Genomic DNA, 25,372 nt, shown 5'->3' with positions numbered 1-25,372 from the left:
ACGTCGAAAAGCAGGGCTGAAATGTTCTGTTCTTGCAGTGCTGCATGGGAAAAGAGCCAATAGCCAATATATGTATAGTTAAGAGTACTGAAAAATAGTACTCACTTCAGAGCGCTGTAAAACCTTAGCTATAATTGACGTAATGAAAAAATGTTGTATGTAAAAGTCCTCGAAAAACAATCTACAAAAATGGTCTGACATCATTTTTTCGTAAAATGATAAAAAACAATTTTATCGAAATACATATTTAAATAGCTCTAATTTCTGAACATTTTCGCTTATAAATTTTTTATTTATAGTTCAACGACAAAAAGTTACTGGACCAAAGTTGTAGAGAATTTAATTTGCAACAAATAATGTTAACAAATTTTTTTTATCAGATAAATAGTTTAAGAGATATATCGTAAAAACCATTTCAACCATTATTTTCAAGATAGCGGCCGTGGGACGAGGGTGGCGACCCCACAAACTTGGTTTTAGCTTCACATTGAACCCCCCTACACATCCAAAAAATAAAATTGCGTCCTCTAAAAAACGCAAGGTTAGGCCAAAAAAATTAAACAACATTTCAATGGACTAGTGAGGAACCTAAATTTGAAGACGTGTTTGTCAAATGAAAAATTTCGCGTGACAAATTTTGTTTTAAGCTGTAATTACTTACGTTTTTTTTTTTAATAAAATTATAATGATCAAAGGAATGCACCTGCACCCGCATAGTAGTGTTAATTTTATAGTAATGTACTTACATATTTATATTTTTATTTTGAGGCGCCACGAAAGTTATTGAAATAAAGCACCAAGTCGATGTTACCTGCAGGGTACTAATTTATCATACAACATAAACCTTAATGTTAAAATAATGCTAGTTAACAAATTGGTACCAAAAAGGAAACCTGCGCCCAACTAATTACTCATGTTTTATGAGTGGGTTTCGTAATTAATGTCATGTAATTCATAATAACTAAAATAATAATAATTGGTAAAACAGCAGCTGGTGCGTGCAAGTGCGTATTATCTAATTATACGTGTAATAAACCTGTGAATGTTACGGCCTGTTATGTGAAACCACAGTAGCTGCGAGCGACATCGTGTTGCGTGAATATTACGTGTTTGCTATTTTAAATGCGCTGTAAAACATTCTAATACACTTTGGCAAAAATAGCCTCTTTATTTATCTTACTTCAATAATCTAAATTTTGTCATAAATAATTATAAGACACATTTTTTCCGCCGTCCGCGTCGTTCATTGTTTCCTGCACTATCAAGGTACAAGTCCGAGACGGGCCGCAGACCGCAAACTGTAACAGCACAGACTAATAATAATATACTACGTATACATGAAATTGATTCTAAGCGCGGCGACACTGCTGCCTGCAGCCGCAACGCGCACCGATTCATAGATGTTCATAGAAACAAGTGTTGTCGCTTGCAGTTTGCTGTTGCGGTTTGCGGTCTGCGGCCCGTCTCGGACTTGTACCTTTATCAAAAATGTATAATTCACACAGGAGTCATTGAGTTACTATGTACATAGCTAAGGTACATAGTAACTCACTTGTAACTCAATGTACATAGTAACTCAATGACAGGAGTCAATTCTTTTTTAACAGTTGGTAGTATATTATAAAAAGCTATGTTGTAATACCTACTATATGAAAGAAAATTTTTGGACAATCAAAAACATTAGATCATGAGGCGGGAATCCAGCCTCTTTCGCCGGCTATCATCTATTAGACTCCTATTCTACCTATATCTTTATGTAAAAAGATGGCTGGATGCAAAAATTGTGAATAGTCAATAGACACTTATGTAGCTTAATGCAGGTTGCACTGTGAATTATGTGTTGCAACAAAAGTTGTAAATATAAATTACTGTAAGTTGTAAAATACGTTAGGTACTTTTGCTTTAAATTTACATGTTTATCATTGTTGTGAATTTTATATGAAATCTGTATATAAACATGATTTTTATATGCTCGTTGTAAAATGTATAGTATGTAATTGTAATGTAACCTTTTTTCAATATTACAAACCGCACCTAAAGACTAAATCCTACAAGGATGCAAACAAACAATCAGCTACCTATATAGTGTGTTTTCTGCATTGATGCAATGTTCGGAAACGGTGAAAGCCAAATATAACGTCTATTCTCATGGGGCCTTTAGCGATAGTAGGTAGGTAGGTATTGCACGTTAACGTAACGCTGAAGGGATAGAATCGTCTGTTAATTCATTCTGCTAACAGCTTTACTTAGAGCGTGTCACCGTTTGCAGGATGTGGCGTCGGAGGTGTAGGCCTGTCAGCCGCAACGCCAACTATGCGGTTTGCTTCCATTAGTGCGCCTAAATTCATTACAAAAGACATTTCACTACCGGCGTGTCCCTTTTGTTTCGGTTCGTACAAGACGATATGTTATTGTGACACCATTGTCTTTTCATAAAATAAATTACGAAGGTAAAATAGAAAAATTTCTGTCTCGCGTAGCAATAGAATCATAGAAATTTATAAGCCAACCATAAAGAGTGCAAAACTGAAACTTATGCATAATAAACATACACCATAACATAAGTTAAGAATTCTGGTTAAAATTATTTTATTGTACAAAATCTTTTGAAGTGAAAACTTCTTTAGCGGCGTTGGGTATAAAATCTTAAACTCGCGTCAGGACACGTGGCCAAAAAGCGTAAGACGGATTTTTTTTAGCCCTTATATTCCATGCGTAAGACGGATACCATTCCAAAATATCAAACATGCTGAACGTTAATAATCAAGTTTTCACTTCTGCCGGCACTCCCGGAGTGCAACCCGTCTTTTTTTTACCAAATTTCCGTATAATTTTTTTGTTATAGGTAGATAGGTAGGTAAGTATAAGTGAAACAATCTGTCGAACATAATTTAAGCTTCGAAAAATAAGTATCATATTATACGTAATATGTAGTAAATGTATAAAAATAACCTAAGCATCGGCATCGTGTTGAATGCCAATGTTAAGCTCGTAACTCGTGAATAACAATAATCGAATGATTACGCCCGTAGCATGCATGCACGTAGCACGCGCGGGGCATTGAATACATGTTTACATTTTCCTGTAAACGAGATTGTTTGTGTTTCATCGTAACTTCAATTTTCAATGTAGTTCGAATAAGCTCCGTAATACTTGTATTTATAATGATTACCAGTGTTTTTCAGAAATGAATGCCGGATATTATAAAAATGGTTATTTTCTGGCTATGAAGAATCATTTTATATATTATTATTGTCTCATACGTTTCGAAAGCTCAGATATTAAGATTTGTTTCCAAAGAATGTTGTGAACTTCCTTGGGATGTAAAAGTTGTAATACGTTACATCAGGATTGGTTTTCTTGCAGTAGCGAGGAGTGGCTATATAGGAGGGTTACGGAGGTATTATCTCTCGCGCTTGACCGAGCTTTGATTACAGCTTCCACGGCTCCTAAAGCCTTGTCTAATGATATGAGAACAACTAAATATCTACTTATTTGTTCTATAAAACCAATCGATAGCTCTCGACAAGAAAAGCTTAGGGAAGTTTCAGTCATTGATTCATACATATTATAAGGGTAAGACTACACATGTTTTCAAACAAGCATATTGACTTCTCTGTTTATATTTATTTTATTGATGAAATATATTTAGACATACCTAATATAAATGAATCGATTTCTTATCTTTGACTTTCTCTTGTTGACTACATTAAAAGAAGAGACAGCGATCGCCGATCACGCATATTTTGCTTTGATGTTTTTAGCTTTTGACAACCCTGAGAAATAAAGATTTTATATAATAGCTAGATAAAACTTTGTATACTTACATTATTATTTATATTAACTACCTTTGTATAGGATTCCACTTTAGACAATTTGCAATTCAAAACCTCGGACATTTGAATGATTTTCACAGGAATTATTTTAAATCGTAAGGCGGATGGACATTTGTAATAATTCAGTAAAAGATGACCTTCGTTGGATTTCAGTGTAAGATATGAGAGGGGGAAAGGTGCAGGGAAGACAATGTCGTACATATTTTAAGCGGGCACGCCCCCGTTCGCACAAAGGCGTAATTTATAGGACCGCGCGGAGACGGGCGCTTGAGTTATGTTTCGACGATAGCGACGAGCTTTTAACTGCCTAATGGAGCGATTTACTAAGACCACCTTGCGCCTATTCCCGCTATTTACTGAGGGGCATGTATTTAATTGGTTTAATAAGCATATAGAAATGATTTATTGTTTTTTAGCATTGTTTAGCTTCATGCTGTTTTTCTTATGAAATATTGAGGAAACAAAGTCAAAAGCAAATATTTATAGAGTATAGGATTTTGGTGAATTTTTTCATATCCATTTAAAATATCTACCACTATGTTAAAATTGTTAGTAGCGCTAATTAAAATAATCTACTGTTTATTAGCCTACATTCGCTCTATATGAGCTCTTGTGCTTAATAATCAAGACATAGTCTTTATTAAAAGTTCAATTTATAATACAATTGTAAAGATAATAAAATAAAAGCAATTTTCATTGATAGTGAAAAAGATGGTTGTGGTTACGAGCGCTGGGAGCTGGAGGCGAAACGTAGAAAGTTTTTCAATAAAACATAGCCCTAAGAGACAACATTTCAATGGAGCGGTACAATGTTTACGGCTGACGCGACCGCTGCGTCCGTCTCAAGTAAGGTCTCAAGGCTTACTGCAAACAATCCAATCTTAAAGGTATCGATCAAATACTAACATATTCTCTCATGCACAATTTTAACACTTTTTGTCTTCAAAGAATTGGCCGCTACGAAACGTTAACGTGTTTGCTTTAAACAGACAGAGGCAGAAATGTAGTAAAAAAATAAAAGCTTTTCCATTAAAAATCTTGATAAATGAATACATACCTACTTACATATTTTTTAAATATACATTAATTGCAATTGCATTTCTCGAAAATAAATGTAGTACTTTATTGTAGGTATTATTTGGTTCCATATTCAAAGCCAGCATAGCCTGTGTAAATAATGAAATTTTCGTGTAAAGGACGGGATACCCATATTGGTAAATGGGTAAAATTTTCTCGGAATTCATATAGCATTTATTTAAATTCTCCGTAAATACAAATTCAAAATAAAATATAGTTTGTATCAACTGTCCGGAAAATCCAATGAATATTACACTGAAAATTTATAGATATTTTTATAGCGCTGTTTTCGTTTTGAACATTCCAAAATGGTTGACTTCACACCATTGTTGTGGCACTATATTCAGAACGTTAAAAGTGGAGTAGATTGCAGAATATATTGTGCGATTTTGAAATGAATTACTTTAAAGTTGATTTATTCACTCACTTGACTTATTACTTACTTAATTCTACCTAACAATTCTTTATTAATTTTTTGAACACGAATAATGCCGCTTCCTATGTACGAGTAAGCATCCGCAAATTTATATTATTGAATTTGTTAATTTCATGATATAGATTAACAATACAACAATAAAATATCGTTTGATGGATTTATGTACGGATTCAGTATAGAGGTAATTATGAAATTTATACACAAAACTTTCTTCAACAAGTAGAGCTCTTTTAAAATGTTTCCGAGTTATGTGGCCTAAATATGATGAACACTTGATGTGTTCAGAAAGGTTTCAGTTTGTTTCATTTTAGTGCTACAGTGTTGATGCAAGCTTTTGTTGGGACGTTTTGCATTGCAGGTCAAGAGCAATCCTCGGAGATTGCCGTGGGGCGTGGGGTGAAATATAAGCTATTTCAAGACTTGCACGTTCTATTTCAGTCAGATTCTTAACTTTAAATCACTTAGCACGCAAATGGATGGGATTAAGCATAATTGCATTCCGTTACCGTGAGGAAAAATATGCGGTTATGGTGCAGGTGGAGTAGGTTCGTAAATTCATCTTAATGGCAATGGTAATTCAATACAATTTCTTATTATACTTAGTTTTGTGATTGTGCCTACTAACATACATTCTATAATGAATAGCTATAAATCAAAGTAATTAATGTTCAGTCGAATGAGCTAATAAATGAACAACAAGTTGTAATGGATTGCAATAATTGATTCCAACATTGGTCATTAGAAAAAACAATATTTAGGTCGATAGTGGATTACTGAGGGTGATTGCGTGGTGGAACGAGGTATTTGTGTCACATCGGGCGATCGATCCGCCCGCTCCCAGCCAATTACTGCCGATACACGACCAAATATGTTCTCAATACACCCGCTGCTGCGAGCGCGATGCACGGCGTCCGCGTCGATACCCATCGATACCCGCGTGCCTTGCGGAGTGCGGACTCTATCGGAACTTCATTGTAGCTGCACTGTTTATAAAACGACGCTTGTAAATCTCTGTACGCCCGCCCGCGAATACAGACTCGGCGTCGGTTATTCCTCACAATATATGGGCGACAAACAAACAACGAGCATTCCTGAGGAAATTATAATCCTATTTAACGTTTGAAACATTTAATAATACCTGTCTGAGCTGAATATAAATGGATTTAGTTCACACATATTTGCGAAAGCACGTACCTATAAAGCTAGATAAGCTGTTCACTGAAGTGCGGATCTGATATCTAGCGCATTTCCTTGAGTTTGAATTTTCGAACGCTTGCATTTCTTGATTTAATTTTACTCGAAAAGTATTTTTACTTTCAAATCAAGATTTAATATGATCGTGATAATTTTAAAAATCGATGTCAGAAGAGGATTGTACGTGGAATATTGTTTACAGTCGGTACGTCTTAATATAAGGAGTTTAAACAACTGCAGTGGTGAGAAGTTTTGTTAAGATTTTCTGAAAGATTCTTAACTAAATAATCTGGCGCTAGGCATCGCGCATGCTGTTCTGACTACGTCTCTAACGACTCTACGGCACTTAAGGGTTCTTAGCGCTGAGCTGCTTCGTGCTCATGACTTTTTAAAGTGGGTACACACTGTTTTTACTCCTGTTCGATATGGCGTTAAAATGTTCTAAATGAGTTTCAGCCTAATTTTCAGTTGAACAAAAAGTACTTCAATCTTTTAACATGAATGACAATGACACCAATTCCCTTGTGAATATTTAATAACAAAATCCACAAAACCTTATCAAAACAAAGGATAATACGAATGTTTATTGTAATGACTGTTTTATTTTCTACTAGCTTTCCACCCGTGGCCTTTCTCAGATCATCAAATTACATCTAAATCGGTTCAGTGGTTGAGACGTGAAGAAGATACAGACAGACAGACATACAGTGTTACTTTCAAATTTTTGTAATATAATTATGATACTGTATTTTGAAGTTTTGTTAAAGATGAAATATAAGCACGGTTTTGGATTTATTCTTCAAAAAAATATATGCTCGCATAGAAAATATAACTAAATTTATATATTGTGCGTTTTAAATATAGTACCTACCTAGTGTGATATATTTATAAATTTAGCTTTTAACTCACCAATGTTAAAAATATATTTTCACGTTTTTTATGAACCATAGATTGTTATCAAGGTGCATATTTTTGATCATGAAATATTGAAAATCTCTTGTGATGCTATCAAATGAGTTGTTTACATTCTCCCAAGGCATGCTCACGGATGACGTAAAGCAACCTGAGAGGATAGCATGCTCAGGGTATGAAGAGCTCTCAGCGATCTTAGCTTCAGAAATGCAGTGAAGATGCCATCCATGTTTATGAATTATGTAGTAGCTCGACACTTCGGCTGCCTACTTTTAACATCGACTTAGGAATCTTCGACATGTTACATAACCATTTATATTTTGATAGTTTCATTAATTTTGTACAGCATATAATTATTATCCATCAATGAATATTGTACGATATATTGTTCCAATCATCATTAAACTCCAATTCAGTTTGATAATAATTTAATATTAACGTGAAAGCTGGACAGCTATCACGTTGGACAAGATTAATGATGGGTTTCTCTTGTATCATAGCATAGCATAGATACTACCGTTCAAATACTAATTTCAGTGTGAATTGTGAATTAACATTACTAAATAGTTAATATTTAATATAATATTTATTGATTCCCAAGTTCATTGCTTTTATTGTATTTTCGGACGTGAGGGTCAATTAGTAGGTACATACAATTACAGTAGGTATACAATTCTTTAAATAATATATGATGAATGAATGCTATAAAGACCGACGTATTTTTAAACTGGAAAGCTGTTCATTACACTGAATTAATAAAGTTTTTTGTTCCATTTTAGTTTGTTCGAAGAGTATTTTGTAGCAATAATGAAGCAGATAAATTGCCGTTGAAATTTATTGCTGATTCACGTCCGTCGTAGGTACTGTTGTTATTTCAGCCGAGTGACTTGGTTGAAGTGAAATAAATGAAACTATGTTACACACGCGATTGAACAAATATTTCATCAACTTGTTGCCCCAAAGGACTTCGAAAAATCATTGTATTCTCGGTAACATCCTTCATACGGAAACTTAATGGAAATTGGATTTGTATCAGAGCCTTTTCTCAATTGTAATATGTAAGTAAGGCTATTACTGTAATCAGTGAATATTATTTTTCATTTATTGTGAGGATATTTTGCTCGAAATATTTGTGTAATGGTTGCTATGTAGGGCTGTTGGCCTCGAGCGCGGGCAAATCGCTGTGCGTTGGGATATTTACAGGCTCAGGGGATGCATCATCTGATAATGCTGTCCTGTCTGTTATAAATGTTCATCGTATACAACAATTTAATAATGTAACTCAAGTTATTTTATAAATACATTTATTATCTAAAAATCTGGTATAATGTTTTAAATAATTTTCAAAAATAAAACATGAACAACACATTAATTGAGTCTTTTTTGTACATTTATGTCTATTATTAGAATTGTCCTATTCGTGTATCAGATTTCACAGCATTGTAACCCTTTAGTTTCTGTGATCTGTGATTGTAGCAAAACAATAATAATATTAACCCATAATATATAAGGTATAGTATTTTAACTAGAAGAGAATTTGTATAATTGAGTTATAAGAGACTAATATTGTAATATTCTTTGACATTTTGCATGAATATCTACAACGTATACATCTTGAATGAAACGAATAATTGATTCTTATCACAACGGCAAAAAATATGCTTTCTTACATGTTTTTATAATATTAAAATATAAATACGAATGCCATATGTTTCTTTGCAGATGTACAAAAGAACACAAAGAATTGGAATATCTTTTCTGAAAGTTCAGAGCTGCACACTGCACTCTAATATACAATTTGCTGATGTAGCTCACAGGGTTGCCAAAGTAAAGTGGATCGTTGTCTATTCAATCCTATAGACTATCTTAGCAACAAAAATATTCTTCGGATTTAAAGAAAGCATATTATTTAAACGTATGAGCCTATCAACTATCTCAATTTAAATTTTAAATTGATATTTTTTATGTATCATTGCTCAGTAAAGACTGTAATATATATTTTTATTTATATGATTCAATTCATTATATTGGTTTACGGCAAATATTTATAGATACATGAAAATAGCAAAAAAATATACAAACTATACAAATTATTAAACAACAGACTAACATATGATTAAAATCAATGTATTGAGTAAATAAACCAAAATATTATGTCTACATTGGTAAAGATTGAATAATACAAAGAATGACTTTAAAGTTGATATTATATATGATTCAAAAACTATAAATCGGGAATTTATAGTTTTTGACTGAACTTTTCATTATTACATCAAATTGGCTATAAAGTTAAACGGTGGCTTTTTATATTTGGTGGTTTAAATATTATTGTTATTCACACCATCCACCATCTCAAATGTGTTGACTTACAAACTTCAAGAACTCCTATTAAGGACTTTGCCGATCTATACTGAAATGATAATAACATAAAAGGTTCAACATCAGCACATTAATATGGTCCTTTTACCTATAATAATCGTAATGCAAGAACCCTTTTGGCTTAACAAGTAGGGACCGCTCCATCCTTGCTCTTATATAACGTCGACACTATAAACCAATATTAACTTAAGGGTTTATACCGAATATAAAATAAATATGGTTATTCTTGTAAAAAATTGAAGTATATACATACTTTGTTGTTTATATTATCGTAAATTGTATGAATAAAATATCACAGTACACATTTTTACATCGATAAATGAAATAACGCGTATTCAGAGGTCAGCCGCTAAGTAATGAAGTAATCGTAAAAAAAAAATAAGCTACCAATATAAATAGGTACATTTCATTGTAATTTTATTGTAAATAGCACAACGCAAGTCGAATGAATGAAGTGTAAATAATTTTCTTTCAGGTAATGATTTAGTATCTTATATAGTACCTATATAACAGACAAATTGACATAAAAACCTTAAAAATATTTATTGTAACATAAACAGTATAACATGTTTACAGGGCATTGTTACTAAACATATTAATTATGAAAAGATACATTTTCAAACAAAGAAATTTCTTTTTAAAGATGTTTCAGGCTTCGAGCCGAAGTAGGTCACGATCTGCATTAAACGCATCTGCGTTAAGGTGGTAGCATTTTTTTGAAATCGCGTAAAAGCGTTTTCCATTGTCCTAAACATCCCTTTTCTTATCCTCAATACCTACTTGCAGTCGACAACGGCCTATAGGTATAATTCGCCATTAAATAATACTGCAGCTTTTCTAGGAAGTCGTTTTATCATTTCATTATAAATACATGTCAAGTCTGCAGAATTTTCGATAAGCTTGCAAGAGTTGCTTAAATGAACTAAGTTGTGAGCACGTTTCAAGGAGAAAGTATGGAAACGCATATTACGCATACTTTTACAACTTCTCAGTGTTAATGGTTGTTTTTAATTGTAAGACGGGAATCTCATTTTAGAAATTGTGTCAAGTACTTCGTTCGGTACTACCTTCCTTTGAGTATTTCGTTTAATTTAGAAAATGGATAGATATGATATAAGATTTACAAGGAGCTTTCCCATTTGGCTTAAATATTCCTCATTATTAAAAGGTTTGTAAAAAATAACAGCATGTACGAAAAAACGAAAAAGTAAAGTAATGTAATGTAATATGTAAAAATTGGAAAGAAAATGCGAGTAAATATTAACATGTCATTCAAAATATTCGACGGGTACCCTATAAATATCTTTATTCTGGGTTAAATAATTTCGAGCGCCGAGCACATATACATTTTCCATCTTTACAGGGCGACATGAAACTGTCAAAGCTCCATTCATATTCAAATTGCTCCGCAATAACTCATGATAATATGGAGGAGCTATAAAAATATCAAGTACAGGCTCGGCCTGAGCACCGCGTTTTGTACCTATTGGCGTGCGAGCTTTCATCGGAAATTATAAAATAGGATTTTACAATCGAAACCCCAGGTGCTCGATAACATTCAAATATGATAAAACAAGGGAATTTTGATTGCATCAAAGAGTCGTTTACGTTTATTTCATAATTTTTATCGCTAATGGTCAATTGCCAATTAAAAGCATTGTATTTGTTTTACTTCTTTTTAAACTATTAAAATTTAACCCTTATTAAAACGCTGGGAGCTATACTTCCCACGTCTCAGATTGAAGTAAATCGTGTTTTATTTTTATATGCTTAAACCTAATGCAGTGTAATATTTATCTACGCAATCTTAACATTTCAGAGAACTTTTTTCATGGAAACACTTTTCAGATAATTATTACATGTCATGGAAAACACACGACAAAGTCAGGTGACGTGATTTTGCCACCGAAAACGACCGTTATTTTTTAGTTTTTTGTGTAGTGCTGAAAAAAAATGAGATAAGTAGATTTGAGTTTTAGCTATGTAAACTAGACTATATTACGGTTGCGTGAAACGTAAAAATATGCCCAGAATCTTTCGTTTATACCTTGGTAGAGTCGATTGAACTTAAGTCTATAAGTGGGAAGATATCATCCCAGTGTTCTTCACTGCACACGACTTTTGGAAATTCTATATATAAAATCCGTGTGTCTAAATAATCTTTTTTAGTTGGTTTAAGCAACTTATTTATTATTATTCATTATTTCCTGATCAGATAATTAGACATCTTAACTCAATACATTAGTATTTACCTATTGCTTTTATTTTGTTTTAGAAAAATGCCTTGTTTATGTTGAAGTTAATCATTTTTCAATACCCGAATTCTTCCCTTAGTAAAAGAAACTTGCATTGATGAGTACTTTCAACTGCTTTATTAAAAAATATGATCTATATAATTTTTTACGATAATATTTAATTCACAAGTGGAGTCAGGGCAACTAGCTAGTGTTTGAAAATATTGGTGTCATACTAGGACACTGGGAGCTATAGTTCCCACCTTTCCAACCTTTTTACAAGAGAGAACAGATGACGGGATATATACTTCCCACCAAAAAAAGGTTACTTCCCCCCACTAACCCCTCTTTTGTGTGCATTTTTGAAATCTACGACCCAAAATTACCCAGGAACGTATCTTACTTTTTTGTTAACTCCTCCACAGGCTCGCGTTTGAATAAGGGTTAATAATATATTTATACAATTTATGTGTACGTCACAAAAAAGCAAGGAGCGACATAATTATTATTGAAGTTGCATATTGTCAATCGTCATTGTTTCGGACATCTTGATTTTATTAGAAACTAGCTTTCCATCCGCGGCATCGCCCGCGCACTTAAAGAAAAACATAGTTCCCGTTCCCGTGGGATTTCCGGGATAAAACCTATCCTATGTCCTTTCTCGGGTATCAAAATATCTCTATACCAAATTTCATGCAAATTGGTTCAGTAGTTAAGGCGTGATTGAGTAACAGACAGACAAACAGAGTTACTTTCGCATTTATAATATTAGTATGGATTGGAATTTAAAAATAATATATAATACACCTCCGTTGACAAATATGTTTTCGTAGGTCGGAAATCTCATTATAGGCAATTAAAATTCATCCATAATGTGCGCGCCTTGTTCTATGAATAAAATTATTTGGTCAGGTGGAATATGATTATTTTGTATTTTTTAGCTATAACAACAATGTATTTTTCTTAAGTTCTCCCTTCATCATATATATACTTAAAATGAATATTTGTCAAAATGCCATTTAATTTTTTATAATTATTAACAATCGATTTGATCATGTGATGATCTTCAAAAAAGTGTTGTACAGGTGCCGAAGGTTTCTGAGTGGCTACAACCAATATTCGACAGTGTACACTGTACACTGACACTATGACCGCGACGGGGTGCAAAGCTATATTTACTTATTTGGGTTTACACTCTTGTAGGTACGTACTAGGTATAGGTTCTTATTAAATAATTAATTATCTACACTTTTAATAACATGCAGACTTCTCTTGTATACGGATGGATAAATTTTTATGAATAACTAAATACTTGTAAATAAAATTTTAGTTTGGCACTAACTAAATTAAAATTTAAGAAATTAAAATTTAATTTAACTACGTAACCCATAGTATAAAAATAAAGAAAAAAAATGTCTTAGTTAAAAATAAATGAATACACTGAAAGATGTTAAAATGAAAATACACTAAGTAAGAACCTACTTGACACAAATTTTCAATTTTCCTAGTAAATTAGATAAGACGCGCTAAAAGTATTATAATATTAAAACGTAAACGTTTTCGGGGGTGATGGAATTTTAACGAGGATTACTTTAATAATTTAAGACACGCACTCAAAGATAATTTCTTCATCGTGCGAAACAAAGGCCAATTTAAATCTCTAATAGAATTTGTAGGGAATATTTTTGAAATAGATTTTGAAGTATTCACAAATTTGACGGAAATTATTGAAATTTTAACAGTATTTCTATAAGACAAAGAGATTTGGCGAAACCCCTCGGTGAAATTTGAATTTGAGCGGCACATTACTTGGAAAATGACTGGCTATAAAGACTTGAAACGCAGGCTAATCGTAGCTTCCGACCTTTCGGCCACTGAAGGAGCTCCATGAGTACCCGCCAAAATATTTCCTTACGTCATTGAACAACTTATTTTATAATAAAACTCTTGAGAATGTTTAAAACTCCACTTTGTGAATTAAGTTGTTGGTAATATCAATAAGTAGGGATCTTGTTAAACAAGTATTGTAAGTGTTGTATATAATATTTTAGTACTATGTAAATACCTATGTTCCAATTTCCAAAGCTGTCTGTCATACTTTCAGCAGGATTTATTACCTATACGGAAATATCGTATCCAGTAAATAAAAGTAGCAATTATATATTATTAACACAAAACTCAATTCGGTAAAAAGTTCGTCCATTCAATGGATGAATCTATTTGACACGCTGCGAATGAATTCTCTATTATGAAAACGTCTTTTTTAAATTTTAATGAATTTTTAACAAAGAACCAGAACAACTGATCGTCGTAGTCTTGCATAAAATTCTTTAACGCTTTGCGGCTGGTTTCAACTTTCAAGGTTATGTTTTATTGTGCGAAATACGATAAAGTCGCCTTAATAATTTCTAAAGCTCCTTAATAGTAACTTAAAATTTTGTGGGTTGAATTATTTAACGATGTCTATTAAAATATAGCCTAGTAACAATTTAAATATCTCTTTCAGTTAGAAAATTACCCTTTTGATATTATAAAGTACGTACCTATAATATTGAGTCGTGAAAATTATATATTTGTCCTTGAATTAAATCGATACTATAATAATTTTTATCGCTAATAAAAATGAAGAGCGAAGAGTAATAAATATAAAAGTTGAAATTCTCGATTTTTATGTTTTATGTTTGTAACTTGTTATCTTCTGATAGATATTTCAGCTGTGTTACATTAAATGAACGACTCTGATGCATTTATATTATCATTAGTACTTTTGATGTTACGTATGTGACATCGGCCCAGTTCCAACGTCTATGTGCTGTCTACGTGCCAGAGCGGTCACTTCGTTCACTGTCGTCAAGTCGACAATTAATTGTTAAATATGGTTAACATTTTGAAACATAACATAAACATAATAATACATATATGCAAAAAATGCTCTTTTGTTCTCCGTTACGGTAAATATTACATTATGATAAAGTCGCCTTAATAATTTCTAAAGCTCCTTAATAGTAACTTAAAATTTTGTGGGTTGAATTATTTAACGATGTCTATTAAAATATAGCCTAGTAACAAGTAACCTTGTTTCTATGTGCTGTTTTTTACTCTGTTATTTTACTTGGTGTGCAATAAAGAATTTATTATTATTATTATGTATCTCAATTCCATAATACACGGGTACCATCATAAGGAAGGTACCCGGTCCTTTGGAAGGCTTACGTGGGGACACGGATCCAACACGCAGAGGCCCTTTCGAGAACTTTACTGTGTTGTGGGACACCAGCCGCAGCCTGCCCATGACTGCACTATAGAGATACAGCCCTGGGCAGTCCGCGGCCGATGTAGGACTATTGCAAGATAAGGAAACAAAATAAACTGGGCTATGGAATGGGATGTTAATGGACCGGAATTAAGGACTATGGAAGACTATGGCACCTGCCTTTCTACTAAGATATAGCAAAAAATTGTTGGCAGGTGGTGACTCGCCCTCTCACTGTATGGGCCCCCGAAACAAGTCGCTGCAATAGTGCGACAAGGGGGCAACATATTGTGAGCAGCTAAGGGTGGAGAGGCGTCCCTGGACTTTAAACTACGATCACGCGCTCCCTGAGGGTCCAGCATCACGTGCCCACTCGCCACTTACGCTTCGCATCCACCCTTCGAGCTAAAAGCTCTCGCGACTCCACTCTGGCCGGCCGGCTAAGGCAAGCCAGAGGTGGGGGTCCTGTCCTCATCAGGCTTCACTCCGACCGGCCGGTGAAGGCAAGCCGGAGATGAAGACAGGGTCCTCCCCCGGGAGCACTCGGTTCCCGCGGGGTCGCTACTCCCCGACACCCCGCCACAAGGTGTCCTGCGGGTTGACTGATTGCACGGGTGGAATATCTATTATCACGTAAACAATAGATATCCCAACCGTGGGCGATGGGGTCGTCACATCCCTACGCCCTTATTATTATTATTATGTATCTCAATTCCATAATACACGGGTACCATCATAAGGAAGGTACCCGGTCCTTTGGAAGGCTTACGTGGGGACACGGATCCAACACGCAGAGGCCCTTTCGAGAACTTTACTGTGTTGTGGGACACCAGCCGCAGCCTGCCCATGACTGCACTATAGAGATACAGCCCTGTGCAGTCCGCGGCCGATGTAGGACTATTGCAAGATAAGGAAACAAAATAAACTGGGCTATGGAAAGGGATGTTAATGGACCGGAATTTAGGACTATGGAAGACTATGGCACCTGCCTTTCTACTAAAATATAGCAAAAATTTGTTGGCAGGTGGTGACTCGCCCTCTCACTGTATGGGCCCCCGAAATAAGTCGCTGCAATAGTGCGACAAGGGGGCAACATATTGTGAGCAGCTAAGGGTGGAGAGGCGTCCCTGGACTTTAAACGACGATCACGCGCTCCCTGAGGGTCCAGCATCACGTGCCCACTCGCCACTTACGCTTCGCATCCACCCTTCGAGCTAAAAGCTCTCGCGACTCCACTCTGGCCGGCCGGTTAAGGCAAGCCAGAGGTGGGGGTCCTGTCCTCGTCAGGCTTCCCTCCGACCGGCCGGTGAAGGCAAGCCGGAGATGAAGACAGGGGCCTCCCCCGGGAGCACTCGGTTCCCGCGGGGTCGCTACTCCCCGACACCCCGCCACAAGGTGTCCTGCGGGTTGACTGATTGCACGGGTGGAATATCTACTGTCACGTTGACAATAGATATTCCAACCGTGGGCGATGGGGTCGTCACATCCCTACGCCCTTATTATTATTATTATTATGTGTACACAAAGAGTCTTGCACATTATATAGCCTATTTATTACTTTAAAAATTGTTTTAATAGATCAGTTTAGTCTTTCTTGAAAATTTCCATATGTTTAATACCGTGATTGATAATTCGCCTGCATCAATTATTGCAGAGTAAAAATAAAAATTTCCTTACGCAATTAAAAGGAAAATAATCTGACGTTACAAAGAAGAGCCGAAAAATTAAATGTCAGAGATTGTATTTCAAAGAACATTCATTAATAGGGCGGCGTGACGCGTGCGAGGTTGATGGGCGGGCATCGCTTACGTTATAAATAGAATTTGCATGTAATCTTTTTATTATTATAGGAAAATTAAATATAAAAATAACTTTTTAAAATGCATTTAAATCTTATAAAATAGCGAGCAAATTGCATGCATTTGCAATTTCTTTTCCGCGCCGCAATGAGTGGTCTTAGTGTCTGCTACTCAGTGCATCTTCATTTACTTTATGTTAATAAGTTGGTGCTTAGCCGAGAAATAGTCAGCAGTTTTACGAAGGCGGCAAGCTGCACCTTATCGGCAGGGGCGAAGGATGAAGCTTTAGGGATGGTTGAGGGGTGGCGGGAGGCCTCATGGACCTGTCAGTGCTGGCCGCTCCGCTTGTGAGAGCGGACGCTACGTCGCTGTACTCTTTGCACCATCGCGCTTTTCGCGACCACTACACTACATCTATTTTAATTCAATAAAGTGCTACGTAACATCTCAGTTGGATAGTTTGATATACAAGGGATGATAGCCGCTCGAAAACCTTGGATGTTCCGTTCGGTATGCATTGTTTTGTTTATCATAGTTTCATAACATTACAACTTTAAGCTTCAACGACATGTTTCAGAACTTTTTATTGACTCTTGCAATAGTTACTGGGAACATTGCTTGAATAAGAGTAGGAGCATACTTTGAATGATAATTAGCAAACAATTATTCTTCATGCTGTTAACTATGCATATAATTTAATTTATTTAAAATATTGGTTTCTGTTTATAATAAATATTATGATTTACCATTCTATGATGATAATTTATAAGACCTACATCTTGTTTTTATTACATACATAAAATTTGTAACATACATAATTTTCAATAACATGAAAGAAATAGAAAGACCACATCACGTATAAAAAAACTGTTTTAATAGATTTATGTTTTCTCACTTCTTTAATCCTTGTATCAAATGTGTCCATTAGATTACTTTTGTACTATTTTCTAAAAGCATTTAACTATTTTTAGATAGCAATTAATAGTAACAGGGGTTTTCAGTTCTAGTTTTGGAAACCATCTACCGTGAACTAGCAACACAGCCAGTCCATTTGCACTTTGCTATTTTGCGGATTGCGTATTCAGTGCATAGCGCTATGAAACATCAAAACAGTTTGATTCGATGTTGGATGCACAGCTGAAGATAGATGAAGGCTACACGAGTTGTGATATTACTCAATTATTACATTCAATGATTTCGAGACTAATAGCTTAATTTACTCAAGGACATTTTATGTTAGTACGGGTTGTGAATAAATAGAATATGGGGATTATGTTTAATTTGCTATGGAATAATATATATAAGCGTAGACCTTTATACTAGAATAACTCTAAACATAAAATGTAATTTATATCAATTGCGATCAACAGATATAAACATTAAGATACTTTTTTGATTATTATCTTCAATCGTTATAAATGGATTTACAAATTAAACTCCTTACACAAATAGCTGGAAACAACCGAGCTTGACAGCTTAAAGCTCTCGCTGTTGGTATCGGCGGTTTCATTACAAAATTCTTGTACGCAATGCACGAACTGCTTTAGCAGGTTATCAGTTTAGAGCAGTTATATTGCAGTTGGACTCAATAAACTAAGCAATAGTAAACTATTATTTGCCACCTGACTGCATTTGTTGTATTCGATTTGCACAATTTGACTGTCAAGGTCAAGACGATAACTGTAAATGCAAATGATACAGATTTTAATTTCTAAGCGTTTGATAACTGTCAATTAACGGTGTAGTTACATCAAACAAGTTAAAACGAGCTAAAAGGTGCATTTAGATCAAACTTAGCGTAGAGCATTCTTTCGTTGTTTTTAAAGATTCTATGCAATGCTCTAATAGTGAATAACACTGAAAACGAATTTTAGGTTACACTAAAAGATCACGAAAGAATGCTGTTGCTCTAGCTATGTTCGTTTGATGTAAATGCTCCGTTACGCAATTGTATAAATTAATTCAGATAAAAAACATATTATGAGAGTCAAAATACCAATGACAGCTGTCAAACACTCAATGTCTTTTGATCCTGCGCATCTATTGGGTGCCCGGTGCCATTACAAAGCGAAGAAGACTCTGCGCATGATTTTAAATTTTTAATACATTTCCATTCTGTTTAAATTCAGTCTGGAACATAGGTAAAAAGAGTAATTAAAACTAGCTTAAGACCCGCGACTTCTCCCGCATTGTAAAATTTAACACATTATATTGTATTGAAACCTTTTTAGAGAACCAGGAAATCCATTAGCGAAAACTAATGGAAAATCTTCATCATGCAGTAGTTTTTGAGTTTATTGGGCACCGACAGACGCAGCAGACGACTTTGTTTTATGGTATCTTAATATTAAAACAAATAAAGATCTAAATATAATTTATCTGCAAGTATCTCAATCGAAACAAATCTTGTTACAATTATTATTATTCATTATAGCTTGGTATATGTAGTGTTATGGGCATGTATCACCAGTAAATCTTACTTTATTTATTACTGTTACTTGACTTGTTCTAACGCGTAATGAACCATTACGATTGGCGTTTAATTAATAATGCAACCCCTCATATATATTGTTCCTTGAATCGGTCCATACATATATAAGGAAAATTGTCCTCAAGGGGCTACTAAATTAGCTCGTTAGGTTCAGAATGTAAGGCCGAGGTTACATAATGCGATTAAGAAAGGCCGCCTGCAAAGTAAATAGATAAAGCCACTTAACTTGCCTTTTATTTCTGCCGTACTATTTGCTTACGGTGACGTTTGTGAAATAACAGACAGTGTTTCATCATAATAATATTATGCAGCTTGTGTTTTATACTATAAGTTTGAAGTTATATTTCTTGTAATTAATAAAATATCAGTAACTCATAGCAGAAAAAACACAAGCAAATGAGACGTGTTTTCAAAAATAAAACATATGAGGAAAGTTTAAAAACGACGAAATACTAATTAGCGTTGTATGTCGTTTCATATTAGGAAACAAAAATGATAAATGAAAAGCATTGAGGTTTGTGTACGCGGCGCTCCACGGCACATTCATTAGCGGAGCTCTGGACATAAAACGCAACAGTTGCTGAGTTGCATGCAGACATGGTCCCGATTCGCAATTACTGTTTTGTTGCTTGTTCTGTTCGCGTTAAGTTCGGTCGATGGGCAATGCGCTCCAGGCGGCTCCGACTCAAAAGGTTGTCATTACAGCGTCGGAAATCGGGACGCATAGCTCTGCTTATTGAGCGATACGGACAACATTATTGTTGCCAGACTTAATGGATTCCCGTTTTCAGTAAAAACGGTTAACGAATGCCTTTTTCAACAACGAATTGTAAATTCCAGGTATTTTCAGTTGTTAAATAGTAGATATGTAATTGATTAAATCCAGCTTTCCTTGTGGATTCTTTTTTTTGGTTTCAAGGCTTATTTTATATGACTATTTTGAAACAGTAAATGAAGTTTCAAAAGAAAAAATGAAGCGTTATAAAATCGTTTTGATCCTAAGATTCAGGAATGTCAGCACTTAACGTTTAATAATATAGGTACCTATCTACTATCCGAATTCCTTTTCGTCGGCGATTTAAGTGGCTCTTCTACGAATAGGAATCTGCATTGTGGCACGGGGCGACAATATCAAAAACTTTGTATACTATACTTAAAGTATATGGACTATTATTTTTTAAACATTGTCTATATTATGATAAATAAGAGCCAGCGCGCACGAGCAACTTTGTCTCCGCAACTATTTTGTCTCTCCCGCCCATGGGCTAGTATGAAAGTGCGCGCACGTAGCGACGCAACTCCCCATACAAATTGATGGGAGAGACAAAATAGTTGCGGAGACAATGTTGCTCGTGCGCGCTGGCTCTTATTGTGACTGAGTACTGTTGGTGAAAAGAGTTTGTATAAACAAATGTGTATGTCAAATACCTATGTGTCATCTTATAATTCCTCTCTTCCGTCTTTACCCTTCGTACTACGCGCATCGTCTAATAAAGAATCTTAAGTTTATTTAACAATCTTTGCTTTTTCCTGCCCAAAACCCATCAGGTTATGGGCCCAGGACGTTATCTTTGCTCTGTATATAATTATTTTTGAGTTTTGGCAGAATAAAAGTAATTTTATAAATAAACTAAAACGCCCGTCCATACATGTAAAAATGGCGACATCGACATCGGTTTCGACTTTAGCTCCTGTGGAGAAGTTGAGCGGCATAGAAAACTACAGTAATTGGAAGTTCCAACTGAAAATGCTACTCATTCACGAGGACTTATGGGACGTCGTTTCGGAAGATAAAACTGAAGATGTCAAAGATGCGGCTCATATGAAGAGATCTCAGAAAGCTCTTGCTAAGATCTGTTTGTCAGTAAAGCCCTCGGTTTTTACGCATGTAAGGAACGCAGAGACGGCGCGGGATGCATGGATTAATTTGCAAAAGGCGTACGAAGACAAGGGGTTGTCAAGGAGACTGAGTTTGCTTCGTCTTTTGTTTGCAACAAAATTATGCGAATGTGAAAGCATGGAAGCTTACGTTGCGAAGATTAGCGACCTAAGTCAACAGCTGAACGATATTGGTTCACCTCTGGAAGATGATTTCGTTGCAGTTCTCTTACTGAGTGGCTTGTCTCAAGACTTTGATCCACTCATAATGGCACTTGAAAATTCTAATATCAAGTTGTCGAGTGAAGTGGTCAAAGCGAAGCTCATGCAGGAGAAGCATCGACGTGATGAAAAAGGTGACACGAGTTCAACAGCGTTGGTGGCGGCACGTAAGAAAATCAAATGCTTTAAGTGCAAGAAGCTTGGTCACTTCTCGAGGAACTGTAAATCTGTGAAACCAGTTAAGGCGGAGAGCTCAACAAACCAGTTACTATTGACAGCATTATCAGCTTGTGTGCAGAATGATATATGGTTAATAGACTCTGGTGCGAGTAGTCATATGTGTCATGACAAGAATATACTAAATAACTTTGTTCCTGGTCATGTGTCTGAAGTCAAGGTGGCTAACGGTGAAAAATTATTTACTGCTGGTCGTGGTGATGTAAAAGTAAATTTGAAATTAGGCATCAAAACAATCAGTGAAGTTTATCATGTACCGAATTTAGCTACAAACTTGTTGTCAGTCAGTGCGTTAACTAGGAAGGGTTTTAGAGTTATTTTTAAGGAAAAATGTTGTAATATATTCTATGGTAAAAAGCTAGCAGCTACAGCTGTACATAAAAATGGTGTTTATCAATTAGAAACTGCAGAATCTGTTAGACAGCGTGATCTGTGTGTGGTAGGATGTGGTGGCTGTTCTATGTTTTAAGGGAATAGTGTAGAATCTGCAACTACCAAGGTAAATACAGAAGCTCAAGATTTAGTGCAGAAGAAAGCATCTGAGAGCTGTAAGAAAGAAACTGAGCTGAGTTTCCAGGCGGCTGCTAACTCTGTTACGCAGGAGACATGGCACAGGAGACTAGGACATCTCAATATGAGGAGTATGCATTTGTTAATGAAAGGTATGGCTAGTGGTATTACTTATGATAAATCACAGTTCAGTCAATGTGAAGCTTGTGTTAAGGGGAAGCTTAGCAAATTACCTTTTCCTAAGAAGGCACAAAGTAGGTCAAATGAACTGTTAGGTGTTGTACACAGTGATTTATGCGGGCCTATGCCAGTGAAATCTTTCGGTGGTGCTAGTTACTTCCTCACGTTTATTGATGATTGTAGTAGGAAAACATGGATTTATTTTCTGAAAAATAAGAGTGAAGTTTTCGATAACTTCAAACATTTCAAGGCAATGGTGGAGAACCAAACCAATAGAAAAATAAAATTGTTGAGGACGGATAATGGAGGCGAATATGTCAATTCTATATTCCAGGAATATTTGAAGGATAACGGCATCATTCACCAGACTACCATACCGCACTCGCCTCAGCAGAACGGTGTTGCTGAGCGGGCCAACAGGACAATCGTCGAGAAGGCTCGTAGCATGTTACGAGACGCAGGCTTAGATGGGCAGTTCTGGGCAGAAGCGGTCAATACCGCTGTTTATTTGAAGAACCGGTCCCCTACAAAAGCAGTCTACGGTAGCACGCCAGAGGAAAAATGGACTAATGAGAAGGTGAATCTTAGCCATTTACGTATATTTGGTTGTGTGGTTTATGCCTTGACACAGAATCGTAAGAAATTAGATTCAAAATGTAAACCTTACATTTTTGTAGGATATTGTGAAAATAGTAAGGGTTATAGATTGATTGATCCAGAGAATCTCAGCAAAATTATTAAATCAAGGGATGTTGCTTTCTTTGAAAACAAATTCTATACAAAAAACACTGAAAAATGTGAAAATGGTGATTTTTTCATGATGATAAATAATTTACAGACTGAGAATTTAAACTCAAATGATTCTCATGTTGAAGTGGCACAGTCTGAAAATTCACTATCACCAGAAAAAGGGGAAGAAAATGAGATTGTAACTAATCCCAGAAGACAGTGTATTTTTGAGTTAGATGACTCTGACAGCAGTAGTTCTGATGATCCTTCCGATGTCACTTACATTCCAGGTGAATCGACACTTGAAGATGCGATGGATACATCGGAATATGACAGTGCGTGTACTGCAATGCTGACCTGCATTGGAGATGAACCAGAGACAGTTAAAGAAGCTCTAGGAGGGGCTGAAGCTGTTCACTGGAAGAAAGCAATGGCTGATGAGTATCAATCATTTATTAAAAATAAATGTTGGACATTAACTGATCCACCTAAAGATCAAAAACCGATTAAGTGCAAGTGGGTTTTTAAGAAAAAGAAAGATCTTGATGGAAATCTAAAGCAGTATAAAGCCAGATTGGTAGCTAAAGGTTTTACACAGCGCTATGGAATTGATTACGAGGAAACTTTTTCTCCAGTGGTTCGATATTCCACTATTCGCATATTATTGGCTTTAGCAGCTGAAAAGCAGATGGATATCGATCATTTGGATGTAAGAACTGCTTTTCTAAATGGAGATTTGCAAGAAAAAGTTTTCATGGAACAACCGGAAGGTTATAAAGTAAAAGGCTGTGAGCATAAAGTATATAAATTGCATAAAGCAATTTATGGCCTAAAGCAAGCTTCGAAGTCTTGGTATGAAAAGATAAACCATGTGTTGGTTACAAAACTTTGTTTCAGAAGACTGTCCTCAGAGCCCTGCGTATATTTTAAATCAAATGGTGAAGAATTAGTCATCATTGGGTTGTATGTGGACGATATATTATTATTTTCAACCAGAAATTCACAAATGAAAGTTGAAATAAAGAAGAAACTCATGCAAGAATTCGAAATGAAGGATTTAGGGCCAGCCAGCCATATACTTGGTATGCGCATCACAAGAAACCAAGATAATATCTATCTTGATCAGTCTAGTTACATAAAGGTTTTAGACCGTTTTCATATGACTGACTGTAAGCCAGCTCAAACTCCAATGGAATCGGGATTGAAACTTGTAAAGGCTGATAAAAAGGAGGAGAATTTGGAATATAGAAATTTAATTGGTTGTTTAAATTATATTTCAGTTAGCTCCAGGCCAGACATCGCGCACGCGGTAAGCATGCTGAGCCAGTATAATGATTGTTATGATCAGCGTCATTGGAAGGCCGCGAAACGCGTGCTACGGTATTTAAAGGGTACTGTAAACTACAAACTTGTTTTTAGTAGAAGTGGTCTAGACATCAATGGGTATATTGATGCTGACTGGGCTTCGTGTGAGGTCGATCGTAGGTCGTACACTGGGTTTGTGTTTCAAATTGGGAACTGTTCTGTATCGTGGGAAAGTAGAAAACAGCGAACAGTCGCTCTTTCTAGCACAGAAGCAGAATATATGGCTCTATCAGATTCTTGTAAAGAAGCGTTATTCATAAGAACTCTGTTGTATGAATTGTTAGGTAGGCATTGTTCTGTTACGATTTTTAATGATAACCAATCAGCACAAAAATTGTGTAAGAATCCTATGTATCATGCTCGTACGAAACATATAGATGTGCGGCATCATTTTATAAGAGAAGTTGTAAAAGATAATATTGTTAATCTGAATTATTTGTGTACTTCTGAAATGACTGCCGATATTTTAACAAAACCACTTACTAAAGAAAAGCATTATAAGTTTGTAACGTGTTTAGGTTTACAATAAATTTGTTAAATTCTTAAATTGTAAAAAACTAAACTTGTTTAATGTTGTACAATAGTTATGTATCTACACATTTGTTTAAGGGCCAGTGTTGGTGAAAAGAGTTTGTATAAA

The 25,372-nt window shown here is 35.3% G+C and overlaps 1 protein-coding gene across 1 annotated transcript in view; it reads left to right on the top strand.

Moving 5' to 3' along the window:
- The first annotated feature begins 17,514 nt into the window (after positions 1-17,514).
- LOC123691902 overlaps positions 17,515-25,372 on the top strand; it is a 144,447-nt gene continuing 136,589 nt past the window's right edge. Inside the window, exon 1 of the mRNA XM_045636487.1 lies at positions 17,515-17,630. The gene's annotated coding sequence lies outside the window, so the exon portion shown is untranslated. The remainder of the gene's footprint in view (positions 17,631-25,372) is intronic.

The sequence above is a fragment of the Colias croceus genome, chromosome 5, assembly GCF_905220415.1.
Source record: "Colias croceus chromosome 5, ilColCroc2.1".
NCBI classification, from domain to species: Eukaryota; Metazoa; Arthropoda; class Insecta; order Lepidoptera; family Pieridae; genus Colias; species Colias croceus.
This window is presented reverse-complemented; position numbering and strand designations above follow the sequence as displayed.